A 14794-nucleotide genomic window follows, 5' to 3' on the forward strand; every position below is an offset into this window, starting at 1 on the left:
ATTTATTTCCTTTTCTAGCCCTTTTTATTTAGAAGGGTACAGTTTTGCTTACTGTATGGATAGATAATGGTCAAAGGATGCTGCTGCACAGTTTTATTATTTTAAGTTTTGCCTATTTTAATATGTATATAAATTTATATAATGAATCATATAACATTTTAATATGTATATAATTTATATAATGAATCATATAACATTTTTAGACTATATATGTTATATGATTCATATACAATTTTATATGGTTCATATAAAAATTTACATACATAACATTTTTAGTCTCTATCTCTATCTATCTATCTATCTATCTATCTATATATATATATATATACAGTACTCCCCCAAAAATTCACAGGGGTTCCATTCCAGAAACCCCCGTGAATTAAAAAAAAAAAACGCGTGAATGCAGTTTTTTCACACTGTCGAGGCAGGAAAAGGGCAGCTGGAGCACCCAGCGGGTGAAGAAAATCACTCGCGGTCTGCTCCGACCGCCTCTTCCTGATTGGTCTAGCCCGACTTTACTATCAGGAAGAGACAGTTGGAGAAAACCGTGAATGAGCGAGTCCGTGATTCACGAACCGCAAATTTGCAGGAGAACACTGTATATATAGCCTATAAAAATTGGCACCTAAAAGGAAGGTGCTTAGCATGATTCTATAAAACGCCCTGTAAAGTTATGCTCAGTTTTATAGAATCATGCTCAGCGCCCCATATGGAGTGATTAACATTTTGGTGCACTGATTTAGGCCAATGAAAACCAGGCCTAAATACCTTCTTTTGTGTTTGAAATGGTCAACAATTTTGCCAAGGAGTATTCTCACATTTGAACTCCTTCCCTCTGCCGAGGAATGGTGAGTCAGCACTATCGCTAAACTGCGGACGGTTCAGACCAGACAATATTCAACAACTGTGATATAGCAAAGGGTGCGGCGGAGTACAGGCCACTCCAGGTGCCGTTTTGGTGGGGGCACTGGTTTGCTCTTGCGAGTCTCTTCCTCTCCCCCTCACCCCGCCGTGTGCCTCTTGAAACGTTCAGCGGCTCATGCAGCATCTTACTCCTCCTGCTCGTACCAGTCTTTGCTCCCTTCTGACGTCACTTCCTGGTCTCAGGAACAGGGCGTGACATCAGAAGGGAGCCACGGCCAGCGCAAACAGGAGGTGGAAGATGCCGCTCGTTAACCGACGAATATTTCAAGAGGTTACGCGGAGGGGGTTGCTTGAGCGACAGCGAAGAGTGGGGGAGCACGGCGCAAAGATGTCAAGCGCCACTGCCCTGGGTGACTCCCTCGCTACTCCACTGGCATGAAATAAACCGGTTATCTCTGTTGAATATTCACAGTTAATGACTAAAGGTTAACCGGGGTTTATTGTGAGTGATAAGCAATTTTAATCCCAGGACAAACAGGCAGCATATTCTATGACTGTGGGTGCGGCACCGACGGAGCCCCGGTACGGACAATTTTAGAGTGATTGCATCTAAGAACTTGGAAAGTTCTGGTAGGCCGCACCGCGGCACGATCCGCGAGTGCCTTCCCGCACGACAGAGGCGCGCGGGTCCCCAGTTTCTTAGTTTCCGCGGAGCTAAGAAGACGCGTTTCTCTCAACGGCCGTTGTGAGAAAATCTTTTTTGATTCTTCCCGCTCGCGTAAACTCGGAAGGAAATATTGTTTCCTTCCTTTTTTCTTTATTTTCTTTTCTGTTAAAAAATAAAAAATTTGGTTTTTTTCTTCTTTTTTCGAATTCGCCCTGGCGGGGCCCTTTGCCACCATCGAGGCCTCGGCCTTCGATTTGGCTGAAGCCGTTTTTACATTCATTGCCCCCTCAACCTAGCACTACCCAGCCAAGGTTTAGTAGCCAAATCGGGCCACACAAATGTCCTATCTTTGGCTGCTATAAAATTAACCAGTCCAGTGCTAAATATTGACTTAGCCATTTAAGTTTATGCCGGCCAAAAATAAACCAGTTATTTAATGCTGGCCACCGGAAATGGCCCAGCATTGAATATCCATGATCACTGCCAACCGTGGGAGTTTGAATATTGGCTGGTCAGACTCTGTTCCACCGTGCTTAGTACAGTTAACAGGGGAGTTTCCGTTTTAGGTGAACTCAAGCTATTATTTTAATTACTCTTTAAAAGAGAATATTTCAGCGGCAAAAGATCCCGCTCACTGTGATACATAATTTAACTAAAAGGTTCAAATAATTGACTTATTTTCAAGCTAATCTCTAAAAGAGCATTGGCTGTTGCAAATGGGCCAGGAGAGAAATTACAAACTGCTTTCTTATGTTCACTACGCATGACTTGATTAGTTAATAAGCTCTATATGCTAAGCTATTTTGTCATCAGACGGAAGGGTAATCTTGATTGTTCACTTGCTTCATAATATATGCAGAGCTCATCACATTATATTACATATCCACTATAATAATTCCCTTAGCGCGCATGCGCACTTCAATTTTCGTGGCTCAGTGCATCTGCAGCTCCGTGGCCGGCAGAATGTTAAAGGATGCGGCACGTGTGCACGTTCGGGGCTGACATCGGGGAGAGAAGGAGGCGGCGGTGACCGAGCTACGGAGCTAGGAGAGGGAAGGCCACAACCACTGCCACTCCCTGGTTGCACGGCCTTCTCCTCTGCTTCCACTCTCCCCTCTGGGTCAGAGCACTGTTGCAGCTCGCAGGAGCCGCGCTCTCTGCCCGCCCAGCGGTGAACCAACACCCCTTACCTCTGAATTTGTTCATTAGGCGGGTCGAGGATGAGCATTTGTTTATTTGTGCTGGAGGCTGGTGGCGCTGCCGCAGTGGGGGGGAGGGAGGGAAAGAGACAGAAAGACAGACAGACACAGACAGCGGCCAAGGAGAGAAAGAGAGAGAAAGAAAGAGACAAAAAAAACATACAGACAGCGGCCAAGGGGGAGAGCGAGAAAGACAGACAGCAGCCGAGAGAGAGAGAGAGAGAGACAGAAAGACACACAGACAGCGGCCAAGGAGAGAGAGACAGACAGACAGAAAAACAGAAAGACACACAGACAGCGGCCAAGGAGTGAGAGAGAGAAAGAGACAAAAAGACACACAGACAGCGGCCAAGCAGAGAAAGAGACAGAAAGACAGACAGACACACAGACAGCGGCCAAGGAGAGAGAGACAGAAAGACAGACAGATAGCGGTCAAAGAGAGAGAGAGACAGAAAGAAAGATAGACTGACACATCTATTCTAGCACCCGTTAATGTAATGGGCTTAAAGACTATGTATAGAAATAAAACAAAACATTAAACAATAAGGTAATGCCTTTTTTTTTATTGGATCTAACTAATGCATTTTTTGATTAGCTTTCAAAAGTAATCCTTCAGATCAGCAAATATTTTCAAATATCAGTGTATATAAGTGAAACATAAAAGCATTCCAATGACAGTCTCACAGGAAGAGGGAGGGGTGGGCAAAGTGAGAAACAGGGAAGGGTGGGTGGGTGAGAGGCAGAGAGAAATCACATTCTCTTTTAAAATCATCAGATAGTATCTCATATGTGTCTGGAAAAAACAAATCATATGTTATCTGAACTGCACAGCTCTAAACAGCAGTAAAGTCAATAGTAGTGATGCGGAGAATACAAACTGATGCATGTCTCAACAGTGAGCATTTCTCTCCGAAGATGATCACATTTTGGACTGAGTCAAATTTGGCAAGTTTAGATCTATCTTCTGCAGACACAGTGATGCCCTGTTCTGATTTTGGAGTGTTAATTCATAATTATAAATATTTCTTCAAACATTCTTTTTAAATCAAACTTTTTACCCAAAAAATATTATTATTTTTACTTTGTCTTGAAATTTTAAATTTGGTACTTTTGTACATTGTTCTGGTTACAAGGATACATTCCTAATCACAAACATTTCCTCATTTATAAAAATGTACTTTTAAAAAACGCTTTTGATTAATTTTCAGTGGTTAGAAGAAAAGTGGATATAAAGAGGCAACCACATCTTTTCCCCTTCACCCCTCTGGTTCCAATCATAGGGTTCACAGGTTTAGGGCAGTGGTTCCCAACCCTATCCTGGAGGATCACCAGGACAGGTTTTCATGATAGCCCTAATGAGATTTGCATATAATGGAGATGACAGGCATGCAAATCTGCACCATGCATATTCATTAGGGCTATCCTGAAAACCTGACTGACTGGTGGTCCTCCAGGACAGGGTTGGGAACCACTGGTTTAAGGGACACCTTTCAAATAAAGCACCTGTGTAAAGTCTCCAGGTACTTTTTACCCTCAGACTCTATATCTAGTGTAGCCTTGGGGAACCTCCTGAATGGAATCCAGGGTCTCTAGATGGGTAAGAGTTGGGACTCCACACCCTTTATTTTTGGGGCCTTATCGGGTGAGGAGGGGAAGCTTTCAGGTCATAAGAACATAAGAATAGCCTTACAGGGTCAGACCAATGATCCATCAAGCCCAGTATCCTGTTTCTCACGGTGGCCAATCCAGGTCCCTAGTACTGGGCCAAAACCCAAGGAGTAGCAACATTCCATGCTACCGATCCAGGGCAAGAATCCTATCTCTGTGGGATTTCCTCATGCCTTGTATGTGCCAAGTCGCCGTCTGCACAGTCATTCTCAAGTGAAGCCAATTATTCAGTTTGAATGTCTCTTCAAATTAAAAGGAATTTATTCATGCAAGCCTTTTGTACAGTACTAAGAAATCTTCAGTTCAGCATGATCCAGACACAAGCAGAATAACTCAAGACCCTCCTCATGACGGACTCCAGTCTTCAGTCCACAAGGAAAATAGATTCTGCATCTCCTTGTATTCCTGTGACTTCTCTCATGGTCAGATTTCTATTTCATACTTCATCTTCACTACCTTCTCGAGTGTCTTTGGTTTATTGAACCTTCTTGCGCTATAATTCCAGAGCCTCGTTCAGCAATCTGAGCAATTACTAGTATACAAAATAGGCCTCCCTTCCTTAACCTCAGGCCTTCTAGCCAAGGCCTGAGGTTAGGCCTATTCAAGCACTTGAAGCCCCAGCCTTACTCTAGCCCAAGGCCTGAAGTTAGGCCTACTCAGGCACTTGAGCCCCAGCACTCTTAAGGCAAAGGGAAAAAGAAGGACCCAGTCCCCCTCCCTTACAAAAGGTTTTATACTCCTTATGGACAATGCCATTAGAACTCTTCCTCCTCCACAAAACATTGCCTCTGAGACCAACAGGGCTTGGGGAATTTAGAACCAGATGCTACAGATCCCCAGAAACCAACCAGATTAAAGGTGTTCACTTACCATCTAGTATGACCACAGGTACCTGCATGTGAAGATGTTTGAGCAACAGCCTCACTAGGCTCCACAGATTGATCTTACAAACTGTGTCAGCTGCTGAATCTATTGCAGATCTTGGTGAAGTGTGGGGAGAGTTGGATGTTGGATTATGACATCTACCCAGAATAGTGGAGAAACAAAGAGAAAGACTAGAGTGGAACGACTAGCAGAATGGAAGGAATCAATGTGCATGCACGAAAGGAGCAATTCTGTAACTTGACGCCTCCACTTAGAGGTACGCTAAGCGCCAATTCTGTGACGGCACCTGTGCGTCAAGATGCCTTTTTAGAACACTTACGTAAATCTGAATTGTCTGCCTAATTTAGGCGCAACCATTTACGGCGGGTCAATGGAAGCCATAAACCTGTGTGCACCAATGCAAAAAGTGTGTAAGCAGGAGACATGCCCGTAGCCCAACCATGCTCTACCCCTAGACATGCCCCTTGCAGATAAGAGCTACGAGGGGTCTTCAAAAAGTTTCCACACTTTTATTTTGTTAGACACTATTTATTAGGGTGTGGCACAGTGGTTAAAGCTAAAGCCTCTGCACCATGAGGTTGTGTGAAACCCACACTGCTCTTTGTGACCCTGGGCAAGTCACTTAATCTTCCCATTGCTCCAGGTACATTAGATATAGATTGTGAGCCCACCAGGACAGACAGGGAAAAATGCTTGAGCACCTGAATAAATTCGTATAAACTGTTCTGAGCTCCCCTAGGAGAAAGGTATAGAAAACTGAATAAATAAATAGAATGAAAAGTCTCATCCTCGGATAACCAGAGCTGGTTCTGTGACGTCATAATGCCTCATTCCACCAATAAGAGCCAACCTCATCAGTGATGTCACAATGGCTTGATTGTCCTTTACTTGGCTCGCTTTTACTACATTTTGGTTTCTAGAGTGGCGCAGTGGTTAAAGCTACAGCCTCAGCACCCTGAAGTTGTGGGTTCAAACCCACGCTGCTCCTTGTGACCCTGGGTAAGTCACCTAATCCCCCCATTGACCCAAGTACATTAGATGAATTGTGAGCCCACAGAGGAAAATGCTTGAGTAGCTGAATAAATTCATGTAAAAATGGTTCTGAGCTCCATGAGGAGAGTGGTATAGAAAATTGAGCAAATAAATAAATATCTCAAAAGCCAATTATCAGTTTTCCACATAATCACCCTCTTTTGCGATACATTTTCCAAGCATCCTACTAATACGCCCTCTTGCCACTTCTCCTGCCCCCAACATGTCCCTCAAACATGAAAGTGCAGAACCGTTTTGAAGATCCCTTGTATAACGCTTAGGTAAAGAACATAAGCAATGCCTCCGCTGTGTCAGACCCAAGGTCCATCGTGCCCAGCAGTCCGCTCACGCGGCGGCCCAACAGGTCCAGGACCTGTGCAGTAATCCTCTATCTATACCCCTCTATCCCCTTTTCCAGCAGGAAATTGTCCAATCCTTTCTTGAACCCCAGTACCGTTCTCTGCCCTATTATGCTCTCTGGAAGCGCATTGGCTAAGGCTCTTAACATTTGCATCTCCTCTTCCTATAGGCTAAGGCACTTTGCACCTACATTGTGATGTCATAGAGCTTTATGGTTATAGAAACCTAGAAACATGATGGCAGATAAAGGCCAAATGGTCCATCCGCAGCATCCACTATCTCCTCCTCTCCTATAAGAACATAAGCAATGCCTCCGCTGGGTCAGACCCGAGGTCCATCATGCCCAGCAGTCCGCTCACGCGGCGGCCCAACAGGTCCAGGACCTGTGCAGTAATCCTCTATCTATACCCCTCTATCCCCTTTTCCAGCAGGAAATTGTCCAATCCTTTCTTAACCCCAGTACCGTTCTCTGTCCTATTACATCCTCTGGAAGCGCATTCCAGGTGTCCACCACACGTTGGGTAAAGAAGGACTTCCTAGCATTTGTTTTGAATCTGTCCCCTTTCAACTTTTCCGAATGCCCTCTTGTTCTTTTATTTTTCGAGAGTTTGAAGAATCTGTCCCTCTATGCCCTTCATGATCCTGTAAGTCTCTATCATATCTCCTCTAAGTCTCCTCTTCTCCAGGGAAAAGAGTCCCAGTTTCTCCAATCTTTCTCTATCTCTCTCTCTCTATTTCTGTCTCTCTCTCTCTCTCTTTCTCTCTGTCTCCCTTTCTCTCTCTCTTTCTGTCCCTCTCTACTCTCTCTATGCCCTTCATGATCCTGTAAGTTTCTATCATATCCCCTCTGTCTCCTCTTCTCCAGGGAAAACCTTATAAAATACTGCCTAATGCACTTATTTGCGTACAGTGGTGTAGTATGGGTTATTTGCGTACAGTGGTGTAGTATGGGGGGGGGGCGGCACCCCTCCTCCTCTCCACCCCATCTCTTCCCATTCCTCCCTTCGCCACACGCACATTTCCTTCCCTTCCCCCATATCCCTAGTTGTTACCCGCCACGAGAAATAACTTTAATGTGCCCCCCCCCTCCCGCGACCGCTTCGTCTCTCCCGCTGACGTCACTTCTGGGTGCCGTGCACAGGAAGTGATGTCAGCGGGAGAGACGACGGGGTCGTGAGGAACACGTTGACGTTCTAGTCACTCACGGCAGTGAACAACTGGAGGTACGGGGGGAGGTAAGGGAAAGAGGGTGCACGTGCGGCGGGGGGGAGCAGGGAGGCGGTGATGAGGGCAGGGGAGGGGCGCCACCGTCCCAGGTGCCTCTCACCCTCGCCACGCCACTGTATGCGTAACTGCCAATCGTGGTGCCATCGAGTTATAAAATTGCACTTTAAGTCTCCAATATATGCAAAGTGATCTCATGCTTATTTATTGCAGCTATCCTGAAAGCCAGACTGGCCCTGGGGCACCCAGAGGCAAGTTTGCGAAGCCCTGACCTTTCATCTCCTACAGCCCAAGTAAACATCAATACATTGCCCAGCCCAGTGAGTTCTTAAAGAACAAGTCAATTTTTAGTGACAACTTATAAACGCATGATGTCTACCTTTCCGGTGGTTTCCTATTGACTCTCGCTTTCCCCTCTCATTGAAAGCATCTGCAAAGCATAATGTAAATCATGAATTATCGACTGCAAATGCCAAGCCATGAGAAAGTGCTGTAATATGAGGACAAGGTTGCATTTGCGAGGCTTCTTGTAGCTCCGTGGCCCGAGTTTCGTTGACTTGCATTTGATGTGCAGGCTCTTTCCAAAAGCAGCCCAAAGTGAATTACGGCAAAATAAGTTCATCAAGGTTATTTTAAATGCCGGCCGCCATGGGTTTTTTTTTTTTTTAATGTGGGGTGATGTAGAGTTAGTGGGGCAAGAGCAGAAGCAGAGTAGTTGCTTCAAAAGGGCCCTTTATTTAGATGCAAGGGTACAGCTCATGGCTGTCTAAATAGCACATAACTAGTTATCCACCAATATTCAGTGGGAGCAGTGACGTAGTAAGGGAGAGTGGGGGAGGGGGCAGTCTGCCCCGGGCATCATCTTGGTGGGGATGCTGGCACTCGTCCTCTTCTCTGCCCCCCCCCCCCCCCACTACCACGTGCGCACACCCCTTCCCCGTACCTCTCTAACGTTCGCAGGCACAAACAACAACCCAACCTGCTGCTGGCGCCGGCATCGGTTCTTCCTCTGATGTCACTTCCTGGACCTGCCCCTAGGAAGTGACATCAGAGGAAGAGCCAACGCTGGGGTATGGGGGAAGGGAATGGGCAGAAGGGAGGCAGAGAAGGAGCGGGTGGGGGGAGGGTCGCCGCCGCCCCAGGTGCCTCTCACCCTCGCTGCGCCACTGTGTGGGGGATAACTAATACGCTACGCACTATTGTGTAAGGTAGGACGTACGTGCCCTAGAAAAGGGTGTATGCATGTGGGCTGGACATGGGCAGGTCATGGGCGTGTCCACCATCAATGCTCATATAGAATACTCTCAGATGTGCACTTTGAGTGCAGCTTGTAGCCACACCCACTTAGGTCTTCCATTGACTTGGCGTAAACAAGTGTGTCTTCCTTTTCAGCACACCAATGTGGGTTTGTTCTTGTCTCGTATCCTGATTCCATTATCGTGCTGGCATTCCCGAGTTGCCTCAGGGTGCCCAAAAGGAGTTATGTGTAAAAAGCACAATAACCAGAACTTCATTTTTTACCAAATGACAGATAATTTAATATCATTAGCAAGCATTTAATTTGAGTTATTATTATTATTGCTTTTCTATTTTTATTTTTTTTTTAGTCATTAACAGTTGGTTTTATATTTTTCAGCTTTTATTGTAACTTGTTATTAATACACTTTTATGTTTTGATATGTTCTTATTCATGGCCTTAGATGATTTACCCACACCCCAGACGCAGACTCCGGTGTTGTGGCTGAAACACGGACCGTGTCGGGTATAAGAGAGTTTGAAAGGATTGACAAGACAAACTAAGCATCTAAAATAGGGTTACCAGATGTCCAGATTTTTCCGGACGGCTTTTCAAAACCCGTCACTTTGTCCGGGTTTGGAAAAGCTTCCAACAAATTGCCGTGGGGCAGGAGGGCATCCGCGCATCCTGCCTGACAAGAACAGGTAGGGGGAGGGATGGGGCGGGGCTAGTGCGGGACTGTGGCATAACAGGGTGGGGATGGGTGGAACTGGGCAGGTCTGGGGGATTTTCCAAAACCCTAATCTAAAAGGATATGTCATATGGAGTGATATTTATTTGTATATACGTTGTATTTAATAAATGATTTGAAACTCAACACCGTCACAGTTCCCTCCCCACTTTTCTTTTGCAATTTAAGGCGAGTCATTTCCAGTGGGATAGCATTCCATATCCTTAGAGCCACAAAACTAAACTCAGACTTCTTGGCAATCCAGGTTTATTTCAGCTGGACTCGGGACTTGAGACAGAGCCTGCCTATTTCTCAAAATCGTGTTTCTTAGGTCAGCCGCTTTTTTCTTTTTTTGTTTTGTATCCCTCCTTTTACAAAGTGCATTTTCTTTGAGCGGACAGAGCAACCTCTGACCTTTTAAAGTCAAAACTTTAGAATCTGTGAGTTAGGGACCTAAGATTTCTGAATCAATTTCCGGGTGAAATAACTCCGCAAAAGGCTCATCATGGGGATCTGGGGTCCCAACTAAAAACATGTCCCACCCTAATGACTCCTTACCCCAGCCCTAGCTTAAATTAAAGCCATAATTACTTTTTCATAGTGCACCAGAAAAGCATCTTTTGTTACGTTCACAAGAGAAGTCGGTACAGACCTACGCGTGAATTGGATATCATATAATATTGTAACTTGAATGGTGGCAAAAATCCAATTTCAGTTTGTCAAAAGAAGGAACTTGGAGTACTAGTCTCAGTCTTCAGTGGAACATTATATGTTAAAAATACATTGCTACACACACACACACAGCATTCTTGAAAAAGTCTTAGACCCAAGTTATTGTGAACAGTGAATCCCCTTGCCATACCAGGGTAGAAAGTCCCTTCAAGTTAGAGTTAAGATAATGATCACAAAACTAGAATAGCGAGAACATGCCTGTCACTTAGAGCTGAACTCATAAAGTATTGATTTGGTCTTCATTTAGTACAAAAGCACACATAAAAGTTCGCTCGCTCGTAGGCAGATAAATTACACTTACAGCAGTGGCAGCCTTTTGAATGCTCCTTTTTTTTTTTCCAGCGGGGCTTCAGATTTAATGGCATTCTACCTCATTTAGCATGCGGATTTTCATGCCACATCAATTGTTTTGTGCCTCCGATATTCAAATATGAGTACAGGTTGTCAAGAGAGCTTTCTGGAAGGAATTTTTGTAACAGAATACTGTAGATCGCAAATATAAACTCTGCCTTAGGCCTGTTCTTACTGAGGGGATGGCTGAGTACTAAGGCTAGATTTTTCCTGTTCTTTAGACTCTGATATGAGTCCTTTGGTGGGGGGGTATCTCCAGGACCTGGGTATATAATGTGTTCCTCTTGTCTTCTGTTAAATAAAAGATGGCTTGAGTCCTAAGTGAGGTTCCAACATAACTTTACTGTCAAAACTGCTAGGGAGGGGGGAAGCATTTGAACACTGTTTATGAATTCTCTGAGTTACATCCATGCATAGTCACGTCACTAACAAAAACCTTGCCCCCTGGTTTAATGATAACCTTTGATCCCAAAAGAGAGCGCTGAGGCAAGCAGAGAGAAAATGAGTCAAACACCAAAAAGAGGAGTACAGGTCACATTGGAGGGAATTATCAAACACCTACAAAGCTGCCATTCTAGAAGCAAAGAAAGCTCACTACACACACCTCCTGCAGAAACTCCCTAACCGGTCCAGATACCTGTTCACCTTAACTAACCACCTCTTCACTGCCGCCGACAGATGCAATCATAATGCCTCCACCAACTTGGACAGCGAGACGCTCTCCAACTTCTTCCAAACAAAAATTGATAACATCCGCAGCAAGCTAGACTCCGCCCCCAGCAAGGTCCACCCCCCCCCCCCCCCGGCTCATTCCCCTTACATTTCCAAGACCCCACTCTGTAGAACCCTTTCCCAACTACACCCGGTCACACATGTCGAGCTCCTAGACACACTATAAGAGTTTTGACCCACCAAATACCACCCTCGACCCATGCCCATCCAGTCTTCTCCTGTCCATCAAAGACGTCTTTGCAGAATCAATCCTGCCTATCATCAACACCTCACTGTCAGCTGGGAAAATTCTTCTCAACTGGAAATCGGCCATTATAAAACCCACCCTCAAGAAACCCTCCCTCGACCTAAATGACCCAAGTAACAACTGCCCCATTTCTAACCTTCCCTTCATCTCCAAACTACTGGAGAAGATAGTACTCCAACAATTGCAACCTTTCACAGAACAGCAAGAAGCTCTATCCCCACTTCAGTCTGGCTTCCGAGCAGGCCATAGTATAGAACTGGTCCTCCTTGACATCAATGATGACAACTGGTCGATGCTTGATAAAGAAAATGATACCTTATTGGTCCTGTTTGACCTTAGTGCTGCTTTCAATACTATTGATCACCAACTTCTACTAGACCGACTCGCTGATATAGGAATCAAGAACACAGCCCTACAGTGGTTCGCCTCCTTCCTGGATCAAAGAACACAATCCGTGCTATTAGGGTCAACCAAATCTAACCCCAAATCAAATAAATATGGAGTTCTCCAAGGTGCCCTGTTGTCCCCCCTCCTCTTCAATCTGTATATCAGATCAGTCATCAACATTGCGCACAAATACAACATTAAGATTCACTCCTATGCCGATGACCTTCAACTACTGCTCCCACTAGGTGACGATCGACCAACTCAACTCACTAACCTCCTACACTGCCTCTCTGACATGAAAAACTGGATGACTGCCCATAAACTCCAGTTGAACGCCTCAAAGACTAAATTACTCTGGATCAGGAAAAAGAACATTACTTTTACCCGTCTGACCTTATCCTGGGAATCCACCACCCTAATAGGAAAAGACCAGAACGAAGTCTCAGAATAATACTGGATGGCCATCTGTCCCTCTCTGCCCATGTCTTACAGGTAGTTTCCCCATATTTTTACTACCTACGCCAACTGCGAGGGATCAAACCCTTCCTCTCAGAAACAGACTTAGCCCAGCTGCTCTATGCCTACGTACTCTATAGGCTAGACTACTGCAACTCCCAATTCAATGGAAGCACTGCAAGAGACCTAAAATGCCTTCAAAAAGTCCAGAATTCAGTAATTCGGCTCCTATACAACCTCGGCTTCCATGACCCTATTACTCCAGCGCTCCGTGCAGCCCACTGGTTACCAGTCAAAAGGCACTTCATCTTCAAAGCCCTGGTTATGACCCATAAGAGATTTTTTTTTTAAACTCTGCCTACATAGCATCCAAGCTGCGTCCATACACCCCTAACCGCCTCCTCCACTCCAAAGCAGAACAAAAACTCAGCATTCCTGCAGTGAGATCCCTTCGGATGAGCATGGCACATAAATGCTACTACAGCCATTTCCTCCCTCAGCTATGGAACCAGCTACCCACACAGATAAGGTCACTAGACTCACTAATGTCCTTCCGTAGAGCAATAAGTAGGGCCTCAATTGAACAGCTTCCTCAATTTACTCTCCAATTACTCTTTGCTATGACAAGGCTGGACTCTCGAATAGTTCTGTAATTGTCTAAATGTAACCTAATTGTTATCATGACTATTCTGTTCTTAAATAGATTGTGAATGAAAAATTGTAACCCGTTCTGAGCTTCTGGGAGAACAGGATAAAAATGGAAAATAAATAAATGCCAATAAGCTGCAACTTAAACTAATTTCTGCATCTGTGATCCCTTGAACCAGATTTTCCCTTACTTTCAATGTCTTATATGGTTCTTGGGTAGGGTTAGAACCAATAGACAACAGTGGAGGTTCGAAGACAATGGTGTGCAATTTTATTCAACAAATCTTAGTCTTGTGAGGTACCTCGACACGCATGTGTTTCGGTCAGTATGACCTGCTTCAGGAGTCTTTTTAACTCATGATCACAATCTATATATATAAAATCGGAGGTATGTGTGTGTGTATGTACCGCGATCACGCAAAAACGGCTTGACCGATTTGAACGAAACTTGGTATGCAGATCCCTCACTACCTAGGATGATATGTTCTGGGGGTCTCGCGGCCCACCTGCACACATGGGCGGAGCTACAAACAGAAAATCAGATTTCACCCATTCAAGTCAATGGAAAAAATGTAAAAAGCTGCCATTCTCGCAGTAATTCACAAACGGCTTGACCGATTTGAACGAAACTTGGTATGCAGATCCCTCACTATCTGGGGTGATATGTTCTGGGGGTCTCGCGGCCCTCCTGCACACGTGGGCGGAGCTACAAACTGAAAATCAGATTTCACCCATTCATGTCAATGGAAAAAATGTAAAAAGCTGCCATTCTCACTGTAAGTCAAAAACGGCTGTCCAAAGCAGCATTCCCTCCCCCCACACCAGTTCCCTGTGCAGCAGCATTAGCGTTTCCTCTACCCCCCTTTCCCTTCCCGCGGTCCCGACTACGAACCTGGCGATTCCAGCATGTGCAGCAGTCTTCGCACGCTGCTTCGGGTCCTTCTACTGCCCTGATTTACTCTAGCACGTCCCTGATGACATCATCAGAGACGCGGCAAAGCAAATCAGGGTAGTAGAAGGGCCCAAAGCAGAGTGTGAAGATTGCTGCACACGCTGCTGGAATGGCCAGGTTTGTAGTCGGGCCCATGGGAAGGGAAGGGGGGGGGCGGCAAAGGACTCGGATCCCAGGCAGCGTGGTCAGTTTAAGAGCCGGGGCGGAAAGTTGCTGGGCTCCTCGGTGGGGGCGCTGAGCGGCCGCGATCCTTCTCCTCCGAGACCCCCCCCCCCGCCCCGCCCGCCCACCCGCTGGAGGAACGGAGATCGGCGGCTGGCTGCGATCCCGGCTTGTGGAGGCATCGGTGGCTGGTGACGTAAGCGCGCATGCACACTCCTGCAGCCACAGACCTACTGATCATGGAAGCACGCTGATAGGAGT

The 14794-nt window shown here is 45.6% G+C and overlaps 1 protein-coding gene and 1 long non-coding RNA gene across 2 annotated transcripts in view; one reads left to right on the forward strand and one right to left on the reverse strand.

The window, feature by feature from the left end:
- Nucleotides 1–8925, reverse strand: part of LOC117367930 — a 404819-nt gene extending 395894 nt beyond the window's left edge. Inside the window, exons 1-2 of the long non-coding RNA XR_004540879.1 lie at nucleotides 8843–8925; nucleotides 8279–8329 (exon numbers count right to left, since the gene is read on the reverse strand). This is a non-coding gene — a long non-coding RNA (uncharacterized LOC117367930). The remainder of the gene's footprint in view (nucleotides 1–8278; nucleotides 8330–8842) is intronic.
- The window catches only part of CA10 (carbonic anhydrase 10), a 596370-nt gene that overhangs the window by 401693 nt on the left and 179883 nt on the right, over nucleotides 1–14794 (forward strand). The gene's annotated exons all lie outside the window — the stretch shown is intronic.

This window comes from Geotrypetes seraphini, chromosome 10 (genome assembly GCF_902459505.1).
Source record: "Geotrypetes seraphini chromosome 10, aGeoSer1.1, whole genome shotgun sequence".
NCBI classification, from domain to species: domain Eukaryota; kingdom Metazoa; phylum Chordata; class Amphibia; order Gymnophiona; family Dermophiidae; genus Geotrypetes; species Geotrypetes seraphini.